The 22,840-nt window shown below is 36.7% G+C and overlaps 1 protein-coding gene across 1 annotated transcript in view; it reads left to right on the forward strand.

The window, feature by feature from the left end:
- Positions 1 to 22,840, forward strand: part of LOC144372393 (uncharacterized) — a 156,398-nt gene that overhangs the window by 38,404 nt on the left and 95,154 nt on the right. Inside the window, exon 2 of the mRNA XM_078035787.1 lies at positions 7,805 to 7,853. The gene's annotated coding sequence lies outside the window, so the exon portion shown is untranslated. The remainder of the gene's footprint in view (positions 1 to 7,804; positions 7,854 to 22,840) is intronic.

Genomic DNA, 22,840 nt, shown 5'->3' on the forward strand with positions numbered 1-22,840 from the left:
CTCAAGTTGTGGGTGGTAGAAATGGCAACTGCAGAAACGAAATGGGAGTTGGCATTCATTCTCCAACCTCTCTGTTTCCTTCCTTTAGAAAGAGGAGGCAGTCATGCAAGAAAGGTGACCTTAGATAGGCTGGAGGCAGTGGTAACAGCGGTGGCCATGTGTCCTTGGACTAACTAGCATGTGGACAGCAGTTCCAGGCAGCAGGGGTTTGGTGAGGCCACAGGGCACTGACAGTCACTCTCCATGCCTCTCAGTAGCACAACTTTTGAACTGGTTTCAGCATGCATTGAAAAGTACCCATTGAGGATGCTCCAGGATTAGGAGTTTGCTTGAATGAGTAGATTTTCAGACTAAGGCTATCTGCAGTCTATGTAATGATGGAGAGGTAAAGAATGAAGTTAAACACTGAATAACTGGTTTGGCCTCTTTTAGAAATGGATTATTTTAACACTGTATCTGCATAATCTTAGTTTCTCCCTAAAATGAACCTCCTTTTCTTAAATTCAGGCTAGTAGAGCTTGGGGAGGGCCTGTGCTATTGGGAACAGAGCTGTTTAACTTAAAATGTCATCCCATTCTGAGAAAACATACTGGGGCCATGTTAGGGCATCCCTGTGCAAATGTCACATTGTCATAGTGTCTCCCCCCTGGGGTTAGTCTAGTACTTTCTAGTCCTGTCTGGTGGTCAGATGATTCATTGACCCCCCACCACCACCATTGTCAGGGCACCAAACCAACTCAGGTCATGCTCCTCGAGATTTCATGGAATTTGATTTGTCTGTAATTCTATGAATTTTCAGATGCTAATTATTGGCTGATTGGTATTCTGTTCCACAGATGTCACTTAATGATTTTCTAGATCTTGGGCTACCTGGTAAATTTACTTTTCCAATACTTGGCAAATATGACAGTATTGAACAGGTGTGACAGGATGTGGGGTGTTTGTGTGTACATGTGCATGCATGTGTGAGGCTACTGAAAGACAGGCTTCTGTGGAGATAGGTCTTTTAATTTTATGGAAGTCTCAAGTCCAAAATAAGAGATGGGAAAAAAAAGAAAAACAAGAACAAAGCACAAAACTAGCTTTAGAATTCCTAATCATTGTGCACATTTAATAATAATGAAAACTAAATTCTTTTTTCTCCACATTTATAAAGCAAATTTTATTGAGTGTATCTTACATGCTAGTCACTGTCCTAGAGGATGTAGATTAAGCATAGAACAAGTGAGACATGGTCCCTATTATTCTTGAACTTATGGTCTAGTGGAAAACCTTATATATACTTATTTTGACAATATTGGCTCATTTTCCAGGCTTATCACAAAATTAAAAATTATCCCGGTTACTCCCTCTGAACTCTAAATGTATCTAAATTTTCAAAGAATTCAATAAGAAATATGTATAAATGGATATAAAACTTCTAAGAATATATCCAAGAAGTGTCAGGTTTTTGAGTCTTTCCTGCTATATCTTGTGAAGTCACTATGCAGATTCTCAAATAATCCCATGTGCTTAAAATAGTCATTTATCATCAGGTAGTTTAACCAGGGCTATGTTTTCCAACTGCCTGGTTCTCACTGATATGTAGAAAAAGGTTTTAGAAAGAGGTTTAAGAATCTTCTCGTAGTTGGAAATTGGCTATCATTTGAAAGAATGTTGCAATAATTTGTCTGCAGTAACAGCTCACTGAATGTCGCATAAAAATGAAAATCAGGGCTGAATTTATTCAGTGTCTTCATTCTTGTACCTGAATGCACAGACTCTTTCCTAGGTATGTAGATAATTGTTAAAGACTTAAAGGTCAATAACCAATCCTTCAACGTGGCATTTAAGTCAGGTGAGGTCTGCAGAACTTAACAATGGAGGCAAATCCCTCAGTTCCAGGCAATCTTCCCTTAGGCAAGGTGCGGTTGGATGGTTTCCAGTAATAGTTTTCAAATGGGAGAAGATGAGTCACAATCAAAGCAGGTTTCTATATTTGGGAAAGATGTTTCTTTAAATTCATATCAGTTTTTAAGGGAGCTGGGTGCTGGACCATGGATCGAAGGGTTTGGGATTTGTAAGATCTGAAAACCAGGATAAATCAGTGTGTTATTGGCCTGTTCTGCTCTGCTTCCATGTTGATTTCTTTTAGGAGCAGCAGAAGCCCAAACCTATTTGGATTCATTTAAATCTAATTTATGTTTTGCAGAAGGTCATATGAAGGACATAGAGATTGCCCTAGAACAAAATGTGGGGGAGTTGGGCATGAGGAGTGTAAGAAGTGGTGTTAACATTGGAGCTATAGGTGATTTTTTTTTTGGTGGCCTGTAGTTTGGATTCTTGAATTTTGGAGTCAAGAAAAACATGGTAAAGAGAGGGAGGCTTGAGCGGCTTTCCTGATTTTTGGCTGGAGCATGCACTTTGGCACAGGAACAAAAACTTTTGGGATTTGCTCCCACTTCGAATAATTAGAGCAAACATATGTGCGCTCACCATGCATACACACCTACACACACATTTTCAGGCACCAGAGATGCACACAAAGACTGTAAAATCCACATGGACTTGTTTATTCAACAAGTATTTATTGAATGGGGGATGTGGATATAACTCAGTTGTAGAAGGCTCTTATGCTCAAGCCCCTGAGTTCAAGTTCTAGTACTGCCAAACCCCAACAACCATAATAATTGCTTCATGTATATCAAGAATGCAATAAAAAAAGAACAAAAGTATTTATTGAATGACTATGGGTGGTGGCATAGAATCAGGGGCTTGAAGTGTGTAAATAAGGTAGGTTGGTTTGAATAATAAAGCCCACAGGTTTTAAAGAGCTTAGATTCTATTTGAGGAGAGAAAACAAACACCTGAGAAAGTAATACTTTAAGGTGACAGCATGAATGTTTATTAGAAGGCATTAAATGCTTAACGTTAGACCAAAGCTTTATTTAAGACCAGTCTCCCTAGCTGACTTTTCCAACCTTCTTGGGAACCTTCAGGATTAGTTACCTTTTTCTCTTTTTCTCAAGAATCAGCTGTAGGTTCCTTTCTCTTTCTGCTGGATACCATCTCCCTGGACACCTATATCCATATTTACAACTGTCATTACTTCCTGCTTTTAGAGAGCTCCTCACTCTCTGAACAAGTCCCCTCTCTAAACTACAGACCAGCATATTTAATTGCTTACCTGGATGTTGTCTTTTAGATGTATCAAGTACACTTCAAATTCAGTTTATCCCCAACCAGACTAGTGATTTTCTAGGACTCCAGATATGGACCCTAATGCAGTGGGATTTGGTCAATGGATTTGGGACTTGTTCAGCCCCAGTTAAGAAAGGGAAACTAATTTTTTAAACGTATTTTTAAAATCTCATTTTGTAATTGCTTTCCATCTTTAGTGCAGTCTGATAAGAAAAGTTTTTGTATTTTTTGAGACCACCCTCATAGCCTAATAGTCATGTTTTTGCTTATGTTTCACAGATGCTTGTAAAGAAAGTTGAGGCGAATTGTGGTTTCCAAACATGATGACACCGTCATATTTACCTAGTCCCATGTGCTCTTCTTACAGTGTGATTGGCTGTGCTTCCACTTGGAGATGTGTGTATCTTTCTTCTCTTCATTTGAGCTAGGGGAGGGGTTTGTGGCTATGCTTGCTGACCAGTGAGTGCAGTGTAAATAGTGTTATGTGATTTTTAAGCCTGAGGCTTAAACAATACAGCATCTTCCTGACTTTCTTGGAACTATTGTCTTTGGAATTTAGTGCCATGTTTTGAAGATACCCAAGACATATGGGGAGGCTATGTGTGGGTATTCTAGCTGGTAGTCCAGCTATGGTCTTGGCTAACCCTCAACAATAGCTGGCATCTATGGGAAGGAATTAGCCTTCAGATGATTCTAGTCCCTAACTTTTAAGTCTTCCATCTAAGGCCATGGGCATTGTAGCATGAAGAAAAATGGTCTTTCAGATTCTTGATCCATAGAAGCCTTGAGAGATAATAAATTATTTATTTAAGTTACTAATTTTTGAGCAGTTAGTTATGTAGCAATAGCTAACTTCAATTTTACCTAATATAAGTTTATTTCCATTAGGACTCTCATGATTCCAATTTGCGTGGTGTATGGTTTTTCATACTTTTCCTTTAAAGCCTTCTTCATGTTTAGATGTATTTCTTAAAACATCACATAGAAAGATATTTTTTAAAAAACCTGAGCTGGCATATTTTTAATTTTTACAGATATTTAATCTGTTTGTTCTGTTTACTGATGTATTTAAACTTATTTGAAATACTTTTTTTTTTTTTTTACTTTATACTCACCTTGTTTTTCTTTGCTTCTTTCCCCCTTCCATTCTAGTATTCTCTGGAGAATTCACTTTATTTCATTTTATTTCCATCATTGATTTGGAAATTTCTATTCTTTTTTTTCTACTCTTGGTGATAACTCTTATGTGTTTTTAAATTAAAATAGAGAATACATACAAAATAATTTTTTTCTATTTCTTCAATCTTTTTCTCCACATTTTTATTGGTGTATCATATTTGTATAAGGGTGGGATTTGTTGTTACATATTTGTACAAAATAATTTTTGAAAATGTACATACATACTTTAAAGAAAATGATAAACTGATCATCCCAATACCTTTTTCTAAGCCAAGAAAATAAAGCGTCATCATATTCCAAAATGCCCCCAGTGCTTCTCACCTATTACATCTCCTTTCAAGATTGCCTGAATTCTGTATAAATAATTTCTTTGCTTTTTTTTCTTGCCATTCATGTTGAATTCTAAACTATATGGTATTTGTTTTTGCTTTTTTTTGAACGTTGTATACATGGAATAACATTATGTATGACCCTCTATAATTTTTTTCTCTTACACCATTGATGCAGGTAATGGTTTCACTGATTTTTCAAATTTGTATAATATTCCATTGTATGAATCTTTAAAAATGTGTTTTTTGTACTGTTGACAGATGTTGAGTTGTTTTCAGCACTGTTTGCCATTCCAGCAAGACTTCTGTGAACATTCTTGTATGAATCTCTGTGAGCATTTGTGCTAGGGTTTTTGGCTTCACAGAGAAAGAAATGCTGGTTATCTTTAATAAGTGAATTAGCAGAGTAGCCAGTATCTTTAGCAACTTAATCATATCTCTCTTCCTCCTATTTATTCCCCCTTTCTTTGTTCCATATGATTGTGGCAAACCACACAGTTTCACTTTATTTGCAAACCCTAAATATTAGTTGTTATTATCATTGACTTCCCCCTTATTTACAACCAGGGAGTAATAATTATTCAGCAATAATCATTATTTATTATTAAATTCACTAGATTTACCACCATGTTTGCCAATTTCTCAGTTTTTCAATGGCTTCTATTCCCCACTCCTTCTGTGTGGGATCAGTTCCTTATTCATTTATGTCTTTTAGTATTTCTTTTAGCAAAGTAAACTATGTGAATGGTAACACTCCCCCCTCCACATAATATCCTTATGCCTGTGCCCTTTTGGAATGGTAAGTTTACCATGGGTATAGAATATTGGTTGAGCTTTTTTTCCCTTAGCACTTTGAACATGCTATTCCTTTGCTGCCCAGCTCTTACTTTTATGAATGCCATGATCTTTTGCAAGAAATCGTTTTTTTTTTTACCCTGTCTGGCTCTTCTATCTTTTATCTTTGGTATTTCTTGGCTTCATTCTGATGTATCTGAAGTGTGACATGCTTGTATTTATCTCATGGAGATCTTACTCTGCTTTTTTTAAAAAAAATTTTGTAGTTGTAGATGGACAACATTTGTTTATTTATTTTTGTATGCAGTGCTAAGTAAGGAACCCAGTGCCTCACACATGCTAGGCAAGTGCTCTGCCACTGGGCCCCAGCCCCAGCCCTTGGTATGTTTTTAAAGAGAAACCCTGTCTTCCATCCTCTCTGTTTATTTATTCATCACTAAATTTTGTTTAGCATATCTGTGTGTTTGAAGTGGAAAGGGATTCAGCCTAATCTCCATGTTTCAGACAAAAACCATTTCTGATTTCACAAAGTATAATATCTTGCTATTTTATCTATGCTTTCACAAATTATTGCATCCCATGTACTAAGGGTGGAGAAATTTTTGATGCTTTTCCATGGAGAGGCCTTTTGTTCTGCATTAGTATTCTAAGATTTATATCATAGCCCATAAGTCTTACCTGTTCTTTGGTGGTCATGAATCAGGGATAATGAGTTCTTTGTTAGGATAGAGGAATATGGAGGGAAATAGCCCCATAAGAGCTAAAGCAGTCATTCAGGATATCGAAGGTATGTGTTGAGGGGGAAGAACCTTGGGAATAGAAAGGAGTATTTGGTCATTCTCAACTACTAATCCTTTAGGAGATGTTAGAATCTAGCTCAGAATAAGGTAAAGGGCATGTTCCAATTCTGCTCATAGAACTACCATATGAGTAATGTTGAGTCCCTATAGAATCTGCTTCTTCAAAGCTTAAGTTATTACTATTGCTTAACAGTATCATTTCACAGTTCATGTTGATATGTGAGTGGTCAGTTCATATAGCATATTTTGGTCAGGGAGCTGAAATTAACAAGGAGAGATTTGATTGGAAATGTGAAGTAGCTTTCTGCTTTGCAAGTTTCTTTTGAGAGAAGACTGCACCCTACCTCGTGAAAGTATGTTGTGCCTGCAAGCAGAGAGACCAGTGGCGAAGTCTAGACTGAAGGATCAGGCACCTCATATAAACTGAATAGGCTCCCCCAAATAAAACTTTTTCAGGGAAGTGGAAATGGAACATGTGAGGCGGATGCAAAATGAATAAGAAAATAAATGCTTGGTCAGATTACATGTACCATACTAATGTCTAGTTTGATTTTCATGTCTACACTTTGTAAACCATTCCCCTGTTGAGGTGTTCATGTCCTAAAAGATGTGACTGTAGATTTGTCTAGGTTTGTGTGACTCTGTTCTGGATAGAAGTGTGTACCCTCTTAACACCTCAGAGTGAGAATTAAACTTCAATACATGAAGCCTTAGAAGATACTCATACCATATCCAAGCCATGAATAACTGTGTACCAGCCTATTTTCTATTACTAATAACATAATATCACAGACCAGACAAGTTATATAAAAATGTTTATTTTTCTCCCATATTTTGTATTGGTACATTATAGTCGTACATAATGGTGGGATTTGTTGTTACGTATTCATGCATGCACATGATATAATTTGGCCAATATCTTTCCCTAGTATTTCCTCTCCTCCCTACCCTGGACCCTTTCTTCTACTCTACTTATCCCCCTTTGATATTTAAGCACAAGGTCAAAGGGCCACATCTGGTGATGGGCCTTTTTGCTGGCAGAGTTTGGAAGTTGTGTACAGCATCATATGGCAAGAGACAAGCAGTGCAAGTGTCTATGTATGTCTCTCTGGTCTCTCTTCCTCTTCTTATAAAACTATCAGATTCAGTCATGGAGTTTCTGCCCTAATAACCTTGTCTTACCCTAATGACTTTCCAAAGCTCCCACCTCTAAATACTATAAACAGTTTAAGTTTCCACCCTCTTAACACCTCAGAGTGGGGAATTAAACTTCAATACATGAAGCCTTAGAGGATTCTCATACCAAATCCAAGCCATAGCAGACTGTCTCTTATTGGTCTCTTGGGCAGGGGATATGAGGCAATATGGTTTATTTGATTAATGATTTTATCAATGGTTTATTTGATGGTTATTTGATACTACATACCATGAAACATGGAAATTCTATTTAGAAACATGGAAAGAAAACATTTTGTGTTTTACTTGTGAACTCCTCAGTTTTTTGTTTCTGTCTTTTTGTAGCTTTGAAACTCAGCAAAGAAGGGAAATCTATCCAGAACGGTCTGTAAAGGTAAGAGTATTTATTATATGGCCTTGACAAACATTGCCTTTACAACATTGATTTTTCTTTTATTCAGAGATTTAAACACTTGGATTAAAGATATAGCTGACAGGACAACTTCCTTAACCACCTGCTTGTCCTCCCTCATAGGCAAAAGTGCTGAGCAATAGTTAGCAGAGAACGAACGGGAGGAAATGAAATGATGTGCTGAGGGTAGCCAAATGCAGTGGTATGCTTGCTGACTTTGGCTTTCTTCTCAGCAGTTAAGACGTTCCGATGGAGCTAAGTTTACTAAGATTAATGCTAGATGGAAAAAGAATGCACTTGTTCCATTTCTGGTCAATAGTTAAATAAAACCAGCTGGCCAGATAAAGCATTTAAAATAAAATGCAGAGTGGCATTTCAATTGGGTTGGATGAAATTTATCATGAAAGTCAGTTGTGCAGTTGCCTGGTGGAGCTAGTATTGTAGAAAAGAGAAAGCCAGCCAGGTTGGTGTAGCTAATTGCATTCTACCCAGTCACTCTGGATCTTAAGTGAATTACAGGAAATGAACTTCCAAGTTTGAGCAATGGGAAAAATACCTATTCAGCCTTCTGTGAAACATTACCATTGAGTTGGTTTTTACATGGAAAATGTAATTGTTTCCTCTTTGCTTGGTGTATTTATAAGCACACCTCGGTACAGCATTGTTCTTTGATTCATTGTTTAATTTCTGTTCTGCATGAAGTATTTTAATTTAGAGAATTCATTGTGGGGAATTATAGGGCTGCCGTTTCATCAAGAGTCTTTGGTGGCCAGGGTGAAATATGCCTTAATTTTACATTTGTTTTCATCATCAATTATGTTTTTGACAATTTTAGGTTTTTTTTCTGTCATTTTTATTACAGCAATCATGACCATGACCACTTTAGTTAAAAATGAAAAAAGCCATTTGATTTACCTTATATTTTAAGTTTTTCCTAACTTTATGACAAATCTACTTCTGTTTGAGAGTAAAGAAGAATTTTATAGAGATATTGGAGAAACCCCCTTTTGAATAATCAAACTGTGAGTCACACAAACTCTCATTTTAAGAGTTTACTTTGGGAGGGCCAAAATCTGGTGCATAATAGTTGGTTCGTTTTGAATTTTCCTATAATTAGTAACTGGCTATTAATGTAGAAAATACTATCTTAAGAGGTAGATACTTATTTCTAACCATTTAGATTATGTATCTCTGGAAAATTGCACCACTTCTTGGAATAAAGCAGTACTTGGTAACTCCTAGAAATAAGTGCTCATGACATATTGGAGTTAATGGTGATGTAGACATCTTGAAAACTTTGTGGTCTTTATGAATAGCTATGGTACTCAAATTCCTCTTGGAGAGTGTTTTCACATTGACACATCTGTTTTCCCTACTTCAATGAAAATCCTTTGTTGCCTTGGTACTCTTAAATCAGCCATGAGTTTAGTCTCCAGTTGGATAATAGACCACGGACAAATTATTCTTTCTCTTTGTATATCAGTTTCCTAATCTGTGAAATGGAGATAATAATGTTGTCTGCTACATGATTGTGTTAATTAAATGAGTTATTATGTGTCAAGGGCTTATAACATGATGAGTGGTTAGTAGATGTTAGCTGATGCTGCTCTTGTTAATATTACTATCATCATCATCATCATCATTATTAGCAGTAGCAGACCCAGAAGCATCCTTATGAATTTATTCATTAGATATTTTGAGAATTTTATTCTTTGTAGAAGCTTCAGGATAATGTTTCCAAAATGAGTTTTTTTATTACCAAACAAGAGCAAATTCTACTTTATCTTTAGGAATCAAATGGAAAGGAACTTTCAGGTAATATGAGAAGTAAGACTTGTAGAGATGAAGAGTTCTCAGTTTGAAATTTTGTAGGCATCAAAGAAAACACCTTCTTTGGTTGTGTGAGGTCAACTATTAATGTAATTTTAGGAAATTATAGTCTTAAGAAATCCATGATCTGCTGCTAGTTAGATTCTTAAGGAAATTTTGAGGAAAGGCCTACCCTATATTTGTTTTCCCTTTATAGCACTTTTATTTCTTTTAGAGATGGTTATTTTAGTGGAACTGTAATCAGAAGCTTAAACTTAGCCTAAAGGTTGGTGTATGACCTCAAGCTTGGTTAAGTGGATGTTCCTTCTTTGAATTTGGATCTTTAGCTAAAGGTTTCTTCTTTGTCCCAGATGGATACTCTGATCTGATAATATCCGCTATGAGATCCCTGTTTCCTGGCCTTTATGTCCATATTGGTTATTAATGGTTTCCAAACTTATTTTCTAGTCTGCCATGGATTTGCCCTTTAACAGTACTTTTAAAATTAGCAAATCCGTTTCTGTTGCTTGCAACCACAGAACCATAGCTGAGAGAGTAGTTTATACACTAGTGAATTAGATTTAGAATAAATGGATATATTTGGAGGTTACTTTCTTCTGTTGTAAGTAGCTGAATTTTTTGCAATAGATTACTAAGAATGGAGAGTTCTCAATTAGACTTTTAAAAATGAGCTGTTTTGCTGTACTCCCTACTACTCCTGTATTTGGGATATAGAAATCACCCTTGACTGCTTCTCAAATTCTCAAAGAATATGTAACTATACAGGAGTGTGGCTGAAAGAGAGAAGCAAAACAGAGAAGATATACCTCTCAATTTTGGTGAACTTGGTCTTTTTGTGGCATGGGGATTATGAAGGGGCTGTGATTTTCTTATATTTGCTCCAGCATCCCCCAAACAATTATATTCTTTAAATAGTGTCCTAATTTCCCCCAAATTTTTATTTCTTTTGAATGTTTTTTCCTCCACTGAACACTTTCTTTTTATGCTTTTATTAGTGCATTATAGTTGCATGTATAGTTGTGTTCATTTTGACATAATCATCATTGCATGGAATTTAATTTACTCCATTTCAGTCCTGGTGCTCCTACTACCTTCCCCCAAGTCCCTGACCTGTTCCCCTTCTTCTATTCTACTAATTTTCTTCCACTCGTTTATTTATTTTTAATTGTGATCATCTTCTTTTTTAAAAAAATCATTTAAAAATTATTTATTTTATCGATTCTTCTTAGTTATACATGATAGTAGAATCCATTTTGATAGTATTATACAAGCATAAGATGTATCTTATTTTAATCAGAACCCCATTCTTGTAAGTGGGCATAATGGTGGGGTTCACTTAGGTAATTTGATATGTGTACATAGGGAAATCATATTAGATTCATTCTATTGTCATAATTTTTTCTTTTTTTATTCTAATTTGTTATGTAAAACAGCAGAATGCATTACAATTCATATTCACTTAGGTAATTTGATATGTGTACATAGGGAAATCATATTAGATTCATTCTATTGTCATCATTTTTTCTTTTTTTATTCTAATTTGTTATGTAAAACAGCAGAATGCATTACAATTCATATTACACCTAGAGAGCATAAATTTTCATATCTCTGATTGTACTCCAAGTAGAGTCACATTCCTTCCACTCCTTCCCGGTTGCTCTATCTAGAGTTCATCTAATCCATCTATGCTCCTCCCCACCAACCCCATTATGAATCAGCATCCTTATATAAGAGAAAACATTCGGCATTTGGTTTTGTGGGATTGGCTAACTTCACTTAGCATTATATTTTCCAGCTCCATACATTTACCTGCAAATGCCATGATTTTATTCTCTTTTAATGCTGAATAGTATTCCATTATATATATATATATATATATATATATATATATATATATATATATATATATATATATATATATATATATACCACAGGTTTTTTTTTTTAACCATTCATCAACTGAAGGGCATCTAGGTTGGTTCCACAGTTTAGCTATTGTGAATTGTGCTGCTATAAACATTGATGTGGTTGTGTCCCTATAGTTATGCTGTTTTTAAGTCCTTTTGGTATAGACCAAGGAGTGGGATAGCTGGGTCAAATGGTGGTTCCATTCCCAGTTTTCTGAGGATTCTCCATACTGCTTTCCATATTGGCTGCACCAATTTTAAGTCCCACCAGCAATGTATGAGTGTGCCTTTTCTCCCACATCCTCGCTCACACTTATTGTTGTTTGTGTTCTTAATAGCTGCCATTCTTACTGGAGTGAGATGAAACCTTAGAGTAGTTTTGATTTGCATTTCTATAATTGCTAGAGATGTTGAACATTATTCATATGTCTGTTGATTGATTTTATAACATCTTCTGAGAGGTGTCTGTTCAGTTCCTTGGCCCATTTATTGATTGGGTTATTTGGTTTTGTGTGTGTGAGTGTGTGTAAAGTTTTTTGAGTTCTTTATATATCCTAGAGATTAGTACTCTATCTGATGTGCAAGTGGTAAAAATTTGCTCCCAAAATGTAGGCTCTCTATTCACCTCACTGATTATTTCCTTTGCTGAGAATCTTTTTAGTTTGAATCCATCCCATTTATTGATTCTTGATTTTAATTCTTGTGATATAGAAGTCTTACTACGGAGGTTGAGGCCTAATATGACATGTTGGAAATTTGGGCCTACTTTTTCTTCTATTAGACGCAGGGTTTCTGGTTTAATTCCTAGGTCCTTGATCACTTTGAATTGAGTTTTATTCATGGTGAGAGATAGGGGTTGAATTTCATTTTGTTGCAAATGTATTTCTAGTTTTCCCAGCACCATTGGTTAAAGAGGCTATCTTTTCTCCAATGTATGTTTTTGGTGCCTTTGTCTAATACAAGACAACTATAGTTATGTGGGTTTGTCTCTATGTCCTCTATTCTGTACCATTGGTCTACCAGTCTATTTTGGTGCCAATACCATGCTGTTTTTATTACTATTTCTCTGAAGTATAGTTTAAGGTCTGGTATAGTGATGCCACTTGCTTCACTCTTGCTAAGGATTGCTTTAGCTATACTGGGTCTCTTATTTTTCCAGGTGAATTTCATGATTTCTTTTTCTATGATGAATGTCATTAGGATTTTGATTGGAATTGTATTAAATCTGTATAGTGCATTTGGTAGTGTGGTTATTTTGATAATATTAATTCTACCTATCCAAGAACAAAGTAGATCTTTCCAACTTCTAAGGTCTTCTTTAATTTCTTTCTTTAGTTTTCTATAGTTTTGTTGTAGAGGTCTTTTACCTCTTTCGTTAAGTTGATTCCCAAGTATTTTATTTTTTTGAGGCTACTGTAAGTGGGGTAGTTTTCCTCATATCCCTTTCAGAGGATTTTTTACTGATATATAGAAATATAATTTATGGGTGTTGATTTTCTATCCTGCTACTTTGCTGAATGCATTGATTAGTTATAGAAGTTTTCTAGTGGAATTTTTTGGGTCTTTTAGATATAGAATCATATCACCAGCAAATATGCTAATTTGAGTTCTTCTTTTCCTATCTGTATCCATTTAATTTCTTTTGTCTGTCTAATTGCTCTGGTGAGTGTTTCAAGAGCCATGTTAAATAGAAGTGGTGAAAGAGGGCATCCCTGTCTTGTTCCAGTTTTTAGAGGGAATGCTTTCAATTTTTCTCCATTTAGAATGATGTTGGTCTAGTTTTAGCATATATAGCTTTTACAATGTTGAGATATGTTCCTATTATCCCTACTTTTTCTAGTGTTTTGAACAGGAAGAGGTGCTTTTTCTGCATCTATTGAGATGATAATGATTCTTATCTTTAAGTCTATTGATGTGATGAATTACATTTATTGATTTCCTTATGTTGAATCAACCTTGCATCCCTGGGATGAACCCCACTTGATTGTGGTGCATTATCTTTTTGATATGCTTTTGTATTTGATTTGCCAGAAATTTTATTGAGAATTTTTGTATTTGATTTGCCAGAAATTTTATTGAGAATTTTTGCATCTATGTTCAGTAGAAATATTGGTCTGAAGTTTTCTTTCTTTGATGTGTCTTTGCCTGGTTTTGGAATATAGGCATCATAGAATGAGTCTAGAAGTGCTCCCTCTTTTTCTATTTCACAAAATAATTTGAGGAGTATTGGTATTAATTCCTCATTAAAGGTTGAACTCAACTGTGTATCTGTCTGGTCCTGGGCTTTTCTTGATTGGTAGGCTTCTGATGGTGTCTTCTATTTCATTGCTTGAAATTGATCTGTCTAAATTGCATATATCATCCTGATTCAATTTGGGCAAATCATATGACTTTAGAAAGTTTTTGATGCCTTTCATATTTTCTTTTTTATTGGAGTACATTTTTTCAAAATAATTTCTGATTATCTTCTGTATTTCTATAGTGTCTGTTGTGGTATTTCCTTTTTCATCATGTATGTTAGTAATTTGAGTTTTATCTGTCCTTCTCTTCATTAGCATGGCTAAGGGTTTGCCAATTTTATTTATTTTTTCAAAGAACCAACTTTTTAATTGTTTCTTTTGTTTCAATTTCATTGATTTCAGCTCTGGTTTTAATTATTTCCTGTCTTCTACTGCTTTTTAAAAAATATTTATTTTTTGGTTTTAGGTGGACACAATATTTTTTATTTTATATTTATGTGGTGCTGAGGATCGAACCCAGTGCCCTGTGCATGCCAGGCGAGCACTCTACCACTGAGCCACAACCCCAGCCCTTCTAGTGCTTTTGGTGTTGATTTGTTCTTCTTTTTCTAGGGCTTTGAGATGTAATGTTAGGTCATTTATTGACTTTTTCTTCTTTTAAGGAATGAACTCCATGCAATGAACTTTCCTCTTAGTATTGCCTTCATAGTGTCCCAGAGGTTTTGATATGTTGTATCAGTGTTCTCATTTACCTCTGAGAACTTTTTAATTTCCTCCTTGATGTCTTTTGCAACCCATTGTTCATTCAGTAGCATATTGTTTAGTCTCCAGGTGTTGGAGTAGTTTCATTTATTTTATCATTGTTTTCTAGTTTCATTCCATTATGCAGGGTAGTATCTCTACTTTTTTGTATTTGGTAAGAGTTGCTTTGTAGTATAAGGTCTATTTTAGAGAATGATCCATGTACTTCTGAGAAGAATGTGTATTTGCTCATTGAAGGATGAAATATTCTATATGTATATATCAGTTATTGATTATCTGTATTATGGAGTTCTATAGTTTCTTTGTTCAGCTTTTGTTTAGAAGATCTATCCAATGGTGAAATACATGTGTTAAAGTCAACTAGAATTATTGTGTTGTAGTCTATTTGATTCTTGAACTTGAGAAGAGTTTGTTTAATGAACACTGATGCTGCATTGTTTGGAGTATATATATTTATAATTGTTATGTCTTTTTGGTGTATGATTCCCTTGAGCAGTATGTAGTGCCCTTTTATATTCCTTTTGATTAACTTTAGCTTGAAGTCTACTTTGTTTGATATTTGGTGGAAAACCCTTCTTGCTTTCTTAGTCCATGTGAGTGTATGATTTTTCCCAACCTTTTACCTTTAGTCTGTGGATGTCTTTTTCTATGAGATGAATCTCTTGGAGGCAGTATATTGTTGGGTCTTTTCTTTTCTTTTCTTTTCTTTTTTGATCCAATCTGCTGGCCTATGTCTTTTGATTTATGAGTTTAGGCTATTAACATTCAGGGTTATTATTGAGACATGATTTGTATTCCCAGCCATTTTTATTTATTTGACTTGACTTGGTTTCTCCTTTGATTAGTTTTTCCTTAAGTGTAATACCTCCCTCTGCTCATTTACATCATTGTTTTCATTTCCTCTTCATGAACTATTTTGCCAAGGATGTTCTGTATGTAGGCTTTCTAGTGGTAAATTCTTTTAACTTTTGCTTATCATGAAAGATTTTTATTTCACCATCAAATCTAAAGCTTAATTTTGCTAGATATAAGATTCTTGGTTGGCATTCATTATCTTTCATAACTTGGTATATGTTGTTTAATGATCTCCTGGCTTTGAGGGTCTGGTTTGAAAAATCTGCTGAGATACGAATTGATCTCTCCCTCTATGTTGTCTGATTTCTCTCTCTTGTGGCCTTTAATATTCTATCCTTATTCTGTATGCTAGGCATTTTCATTATAATGTGCCTTGGTGTAGATCTGTTGTAATTTTGTACATTTGGCATCCTGTAAGCCTTTTGAATTTGATTTTCCAATTCATTCTTCATGCTTGGGAAATTTTCTGATATTATCTCAGTGAAGAGATTGTGCATTTTTTTGGTTTGAAACTCTGTGCTTTCTCCTATCCCAATAACTCTTAGATTTGCTTTTTCTTTTCTTTTTTTTTGAGAGAGAGAGAGAGATTTTTTTAATACTTATTTTTTAGTTTTTGGTGGACACAACATCTTTATTTTTTATTTTTATGTGGTACTGAGGATCAAACCCAGTGCCCTGCGCATGCCAGGCAAGCACGCTACCGCTTGAGCCACATCCCCAGCCCTCAGATTTGGTCTTTTGATGCTATTTCATAATTCTTGTATGTTTTGTTCATGGTTTCTTACTATCTTCACTATGTGGTCAACTTTATTTTTCAGATTATATACTTTGTCTTTATTATCTGATGTTCTGTCTTCCAAGTGATCTAGTCTGTTGGTGATGCTTTCTATTGAGTTTTTTATTTGTTTTGAAAATCCATTTCAAGGATTTCTGATTTTTTTCAGAGTTTCTATCTCTTTCTTGCTCTCCTATCTCTTTGTTGGAGTGATCAATTTTTGCTTGTATTTGCTCATTTAGGTCATTCTTTAATTCACAATCATTTTAATTATGAACATTCTGAACTCCTTCTGACATTTCATCAATTTTGCTGTCCATGGATTCTTTTATTGTAGTACCCTGGTTTGTTTGGGGCACTTTCCTGCCTTGTTTTTTCATGTTGTATTTGTGTCTTCCTTTTTGCTATATGGATCTGAGATATTACAGTTTCTACACTATAATCTTGTAGTATCCATGCAGATTATCTGTACCTCACCTTTATGTTGGGCTTCCAGACACTGCAGGTGTCCCTAGATGAATGCTACTTCAACTAAAGGTGGTGGTGGTAACAGTGGACTATAACTTGAGATAGCAGTGGAGGTGCCCCAAGATGGGTGCAAAGTCAGAGATGGGGCTGAAAGGATGGGCCTTACACTGTCTTTGGGATGCCTGCTCTGAGATGCAGCTGCTGCTAGGCCCTGTCTGTTGTCAAATGTTAAAGGCAACTGTGTGGGGAGGGCTATGGTGTTAGCTGCAGTGTCCCAAGTTGGAAGTGGGTTAGGCTTGGGCTCCCAGGTGTGGGGACGGGGTGGTGGATGAGGACCTACCCTGGGGCTGGGTCCCATGCAGGTGTGCAGAAGCAATCCTGTGCTGGAGCCTGAGTACCTGCAGCTGTCTGCTGGTGGTGGGATGGGCCCAGGCCTTCCCTGGGCCTGGGTCTGGGATGTGCCTGAGCTTTGGAGTGGGTCTTCTGGTCCGAGGATGTGGTCCTGTGCAGGAGCCTGAGCTCTGGTGAGTGTCTGCTGGCAGTGGGATGGACCAGGCCTTCCCTGGGCCTGGGTACCATGAAGATTGATGGAGACGAATCTAGAAACACCTTCTTTTTGACGATATATAAAATGTGATTTACTAAAAACTCCATTCCTTCTGTCCCTGACATTATTTGTGATTTCTTGAGAATGGAATGGGCAACTGTTCTCTATTTTCCTTTTTGTCTTGTTTGTTGACTACTTCTGGGTTCTGTGCAAAGCCTGGAAAAAAAGCTGGTTAATGATTTTTTTCACAGGGACGTCAATTTTATTTTTCTACTGTGAATAAGTAGCAAGACAGCATTCAATGGTGGAAAGAACTGGAGTATTAAGAAGCATACCTTCTGGTTTTGGTTCTGCTACTCTCTGGCTTTGCGACTCTGGGCAAGGTTCCTCTTTCCTTAAGGTCTCAGATTCCTCATCTGTAAAGTCAGGATAATGCCTGCCCTGTGTACTTCATAGGACTGTTTTGAGGATCATATAAATATAATATATATACAAGTGCTTATCAAATTATCAAGTGTTACATGATATCAGGTATGACTGACTATTTCATACTTATTTTCTAAACAGATGAAAAACTGGGGAGCTTATTTTATGAGACTGAGTACAAGAAAGAGGTAAATTAACAACAACTCTGCATAGTGCTTGTGTTTGATATTCTTTGTTCCCTGTGCTTTTCTCTATATAGAGCTGTGTGTCCTAGGAGGCTAAGCTCTGTTCTAGCATCTCCTGGGCTCCATTGATCACTAGTTTTTCATTACAGTTCCAGTGGGAAATACTGGATGACGATGTGGGAATGCAAAATTGGAATTATTTCCTGACTATGGGTTGGCAATGGCTATGCTCCTCTAAAGGAAGGCCACAGTACCTGCCCAGGGCCCCTCTTCTGCACGTGCAGCCCTTTCTGCTATCTGGTATTTGCTTCCCCCCTTTGCACATTTACAGTTCACAGTTACAATTTTTGCTAATTCCAGGGTACTAGACCAATTTTTAATGGTTTCCCTTAACCCTGTAATTATGGTCTTCTCTGGGTGACCTTAAGTTACACTGGATGAAGGTACCATCTCCTTCCTGCTGCAACCTTGATTTTACAATGGAGGTTCTCTCTTTATCTTCTTTTTTTGCCATCCTTAATTCAATTCTACAGATATTTTAAGGAGATATATATAGTGTGTTAGGGACAAAGGATGTGGTTATTGGACACTTTTAAGAATTGGACATTTTGTGGGCATAGTTGGAAGAATTATATCAGTCTGTTTTCAAAAAAGCAAATTTTCGTGAATTGAAAAATTTTGAATCAACTCCAGTATATAAGAAATACAAGACTGTACTTTTAAACACTATGAATTATCCTTTAAAATTCATTTTTATTTTGATAAAAACAATGTATCTACATTAAGTAAAATAATATTTTGAAATAATGCAACATTTATCCCCTTTTTCTACCTCCCTCCCTCTGTTCAGACCTTTTCCTTAGAATTGGCAACTTTGAATTCTGACACTTCTAGTGTTTATCTCTCTACTTATAATAATGTGCTTACATTATTTTTTCCTAATCTATCAATTTTAGTAATGACTCTCTGGCACACATTCTACCAATTCTGGTCCCAACAGCCTCCAAATACATCAAAATTTTTGTTTAAATAGATAGTATTGGTATTTTTTCCTACTGCTTAGTCAAGGTATCTGGTTGGTTGTGTTTCATATAAACTTTTATCTATTTTGTTATTAAAGATGGAGAGCCTGAAAAGCACCATTTAACACAGGTGATAATCCATCTGCCTGCTCTGTATTCCACCTTCCAAGAGAATCTCTTTTAAGCCTGCCAAGTATGTTTAAGTAGAATTAAGTAGGCAACCAGCCAGGTGGACCCTGGGCCCTGGGCCACAGCTAACTCTATCAAGGGTGGGCACTTGACCTACTTCAAGCCATTGGGGTTCTTTCCCCCAAGAAAGAGGAATTGGAGTGCAGGAATTCCACTTAGTTCTACTGGCCTCTTGAATGGGGCAATGAAAGCTGCAGGGGTAACCATGCTGGACCAGATGTGCATAGACAAGCAGAGGAGCCAGTCTGGAGAGAGAAGGGATGAAACTGTTGACTGTTCCTTAGGATAAAGACACTAAGAGATAGTATGTAGCACATGTTTATCCACTGACCTGTCTTACTCCTGTTACTTTTTGAGCATCAGTCACTTCCTGTCCCCTGTCTCAGGAAGCTTGCTGTCCAACTCACCTTCAAATCAGTAAGCTATCTAGTGGCCTCACAGCAAAAGCCACATCTTTTGTGTTTTCTGTTGTTGTTTTTGTTAATTTTAAGATACATTTGCAAGGGTTCATACAAAATGATGAACCCTCTTCCACTGATTACAAGTTGATTCCCTCCTCCTGTCCTATTTTTCAGTTCTCCACTCCAATGTCATTAACACAGAGAAGCCATCTCTGAGCACTCCAAATAAGGCCTACCTTATTTTACCTCCCCACGTTTGCTAAATAGTGCTTAACATCACCTTCCACTGTGCATTTTTTTAATCTACTAATTATGACTTGTGTCCCTCCCTGGGGTATAAAATCATCAGCAGGGCCCATTTCCTTCATACCCCATGCAGCACATTCCTGGCACATTACAGGAGGTCAATGGTCTTGAATGATGAGTCAAGTGAGTACACATTCATTCACTCAGTCTACTCACAAGTTATTCACTTAAAAATGTGCAAGAGTTAGTCCTCTCTTACTAAGGAACCAATGATTCAAAGAGAGGGATTAGGTACATGTGCAAAAACAAGAAACAGACACATGGCAGACACTTGCAAGGGCCTAACAGCAATTCGCCTCTTCTGCCTAGTAGGTAAAGGTCTGGGATGGGAAATTTTGTGTCAAGTTTGACCAGGTCATGGGTATCCAGATTAAACATTATTTGGAAGATGTTTCTGAATGAGATGAACATGTGAATTTGTAGCCTGGGCAAAATAAATCCATCTCCCCAATGCACTATGCATCAATCAATCCATAGAGGTCCTGAATATAACAAAACAGAAAGATAGAGAAATTTTCTCCTTTTACTGCCTCAGTATTTGAGCTGAAAAACATTTCATCCTCTCCTGACCTCAGACTGGGATCTATACTTCCGGATTCCCTGCTTCTCAGGACTTTAGGCTTGGACTGAATTATATCACAAGCTTTCCTGGGTCTACAGCTGGCAGATGACAGATCATGGGACATCTCAGCCTCCATAATTAAGTGAGCCAGCTCCACATAAAAAAATAAATAAGTAACATATTGATTCTGTTTTTCTGAAGAATCCTAATACAAGCCCCCATTTTATTGGAGTGTCCTCCCTCCACAAACCTTTGTGCCCAAGGAAGGTGAGATTATCCTAGATTAGGGTAAATCCTTACTATTTAAAATAGAAAGTGTGGCAGTGCTTGTATATCTGTCTCTGCAGTTCCTGGTGCAGCTTTGCAGGGCCAGGTAGAGATATATCCCCATACTCAACACACACACACACACACACACACACACACACACACACAGCCACCTCCAGGCATGGGCAGCCTCTTCTCTTTACTTAATTTACCAACCAAATTTTATTTTCTATGTGTGCCATGATCAAGTTGGGAAGCACCATGGAAGCCTTTTGAGATAATCCCAAATTGCATGCCATTGTCCAATTTGGGTAGGAATATGTAGCTGTGATGGGCCAAATAAAATCTTGAGGGGATTCTGCTAGGGGTTTATAGGAAAGGTTCCTTGCTTTTAAACAAGAATACATGAGAACAGTCTCTTTTGCCAGTGGACATTGCTATGTCTGCTTGTGGCTTCCTTAGCTGAAGCAGCCATCTTAGAGCAGTGAAGGCAGCCAGCCTAAGAACAAAGCCAACACACTGAAGATGGCAGAAGAAAAACAGCAAGCCATGGGACCTTCATGACAATGGTGAGCCACTGAACCAACCTCTAGCTGCACATAACCCAGAAGTTCTTCTTCCTTAAGATAATTAATTTTTCTTATTCCAATGGGTTTTATTTTGTGGATTTTCAAATATAAATTGGAAGAGCAATTCACAAAATAATTGACAGTGCTTAGCAATCTGTCACCAGCTTAGTGCTCGAAATCCTCTCCCTGCTGCACAGTGACAACCATCAAAGGCACCCTGGTGGGTCCCCAGTTGCTTGACACCAGGGAAAAGTGGATTTCAGTTGGATTCCAGACATTCAGAGCCAGGATTTTGTAGTGGCTTCCCACCAATCATGACATCCAAGGGGCTCAGCAGGTAGATATGGAGAGGGTGGGAAGCTTTTTTCTTTTAATTCCCTTGTTTTTCAAACCATTTTGAGTTGACTTTTTGATTATTTGCAGCCAAAAGCATCTTCAGTGTTAAATCTATCTTCAGATAATTAGCAGTAAATTTATGTGGCCTCCTTTGAGCAAAGACTCAGGAGAAAATGGTGCAGCAATTCATAATTCTGCCAACATTCCCCCAAATCTTAGGATGATGGATCTTAAGTGAATTTTTCCCAAAAAGAAAGACAAGTGAGATGCCAGAAAAGGATTAATCATGTGATCATCTGACACTCATCAGGAGAGTCATAAAGCACCCTTGAATGGTGAAGCTTCACCTTGTCTCAGTGTTGAATTAGGGGCAGCATAATTTCAAAATTCCAATCCATACTTTATGTTAGTCCTCTTGTGTATAGTTTTCCCTTTCTCTTTTAGAGAACTTCAACAGACTTGCCTTGTTTTGTCTTAGGAGCAAGTCCAAAAACAGAGGTTCTAAAAAGTAATCTCCAACTCCCCCAAAATCCCATTCCCATTAAGTATTTTTGCTCCCACTCCTTAAATTCAGTGAAAAGAATGTGCTGGATACTAGCAAAAAGGACAGGAACAAAGTTCAGGTTGGTTTGCTTTGCTTAAGCTGTTCTGTTTCCTCTGATCTTGTTTAGATAGACAGTTGCAGTAGAGTGTGCAATGGGTTTTCCTGATACGGAGGGAAAAGCTGGAGATTTTGTAGTACTGAGGCTGGCACCTGTTTCCTAGTAGAGCTCTCAGGCAATGACAGGATTCTGGATTGTTACAGTGACAAGATGCTGGGAAAATGAATACTGGGGCCTTGAAGCCACAGTATAAAGATTCCAACCTCCTTTGTATAGATACAACAAAGCTATGCAGCACTGCATGAATAAGGGGCTTGCAGGGTGACAGTGTGGACTAAAGATCAGAGGGTCATATCCTGAATGTTCAGTGCTAAAGCAAACTTGCAGCACTTTTGTATCAATAACCCTAACTGAGTAGAAACCTCAAACAAGATGGAACTTTGCAACATTCAGAGGGGAAAAAATATATATAATCAAGTATGCACATATGAATGATTAAAATTCATGCCTGCAACACTCAAAATGTCCTTTTCAAAATTAAATCAGAATGCAAACTCAATTTTTAAATTTTTAATTGGTTTGACATGTCCTGAGCTCCCAGCAGACATCACAATCCCAGGCCAAGTTCCTTTTAGGTATTCAATATGTTCACTGCTATAAATTGTGCTACCTTGAAAAAGAAAAACTAACTGTAAAACAGAAAGTTCTATAGTTGATGAA

The sequence above is a fragment of the Ictidomys tridecemlineatus genome, unplaced genomic scaffold (genome assembly GCF_052094955.1).
Source record: "Ictidomys tridecemlineatus isolate mIctTri1 unplaced genomic scaffold, mIctTri1.hap1 Scaffold_100, whole genome shotgun sequence".
NCBI lineage: Eukaryota > Metazoa > Chordata > Mammalia > Rodentia > Sciuridae > Ictidomys > Ictidomys tridecemlineatus.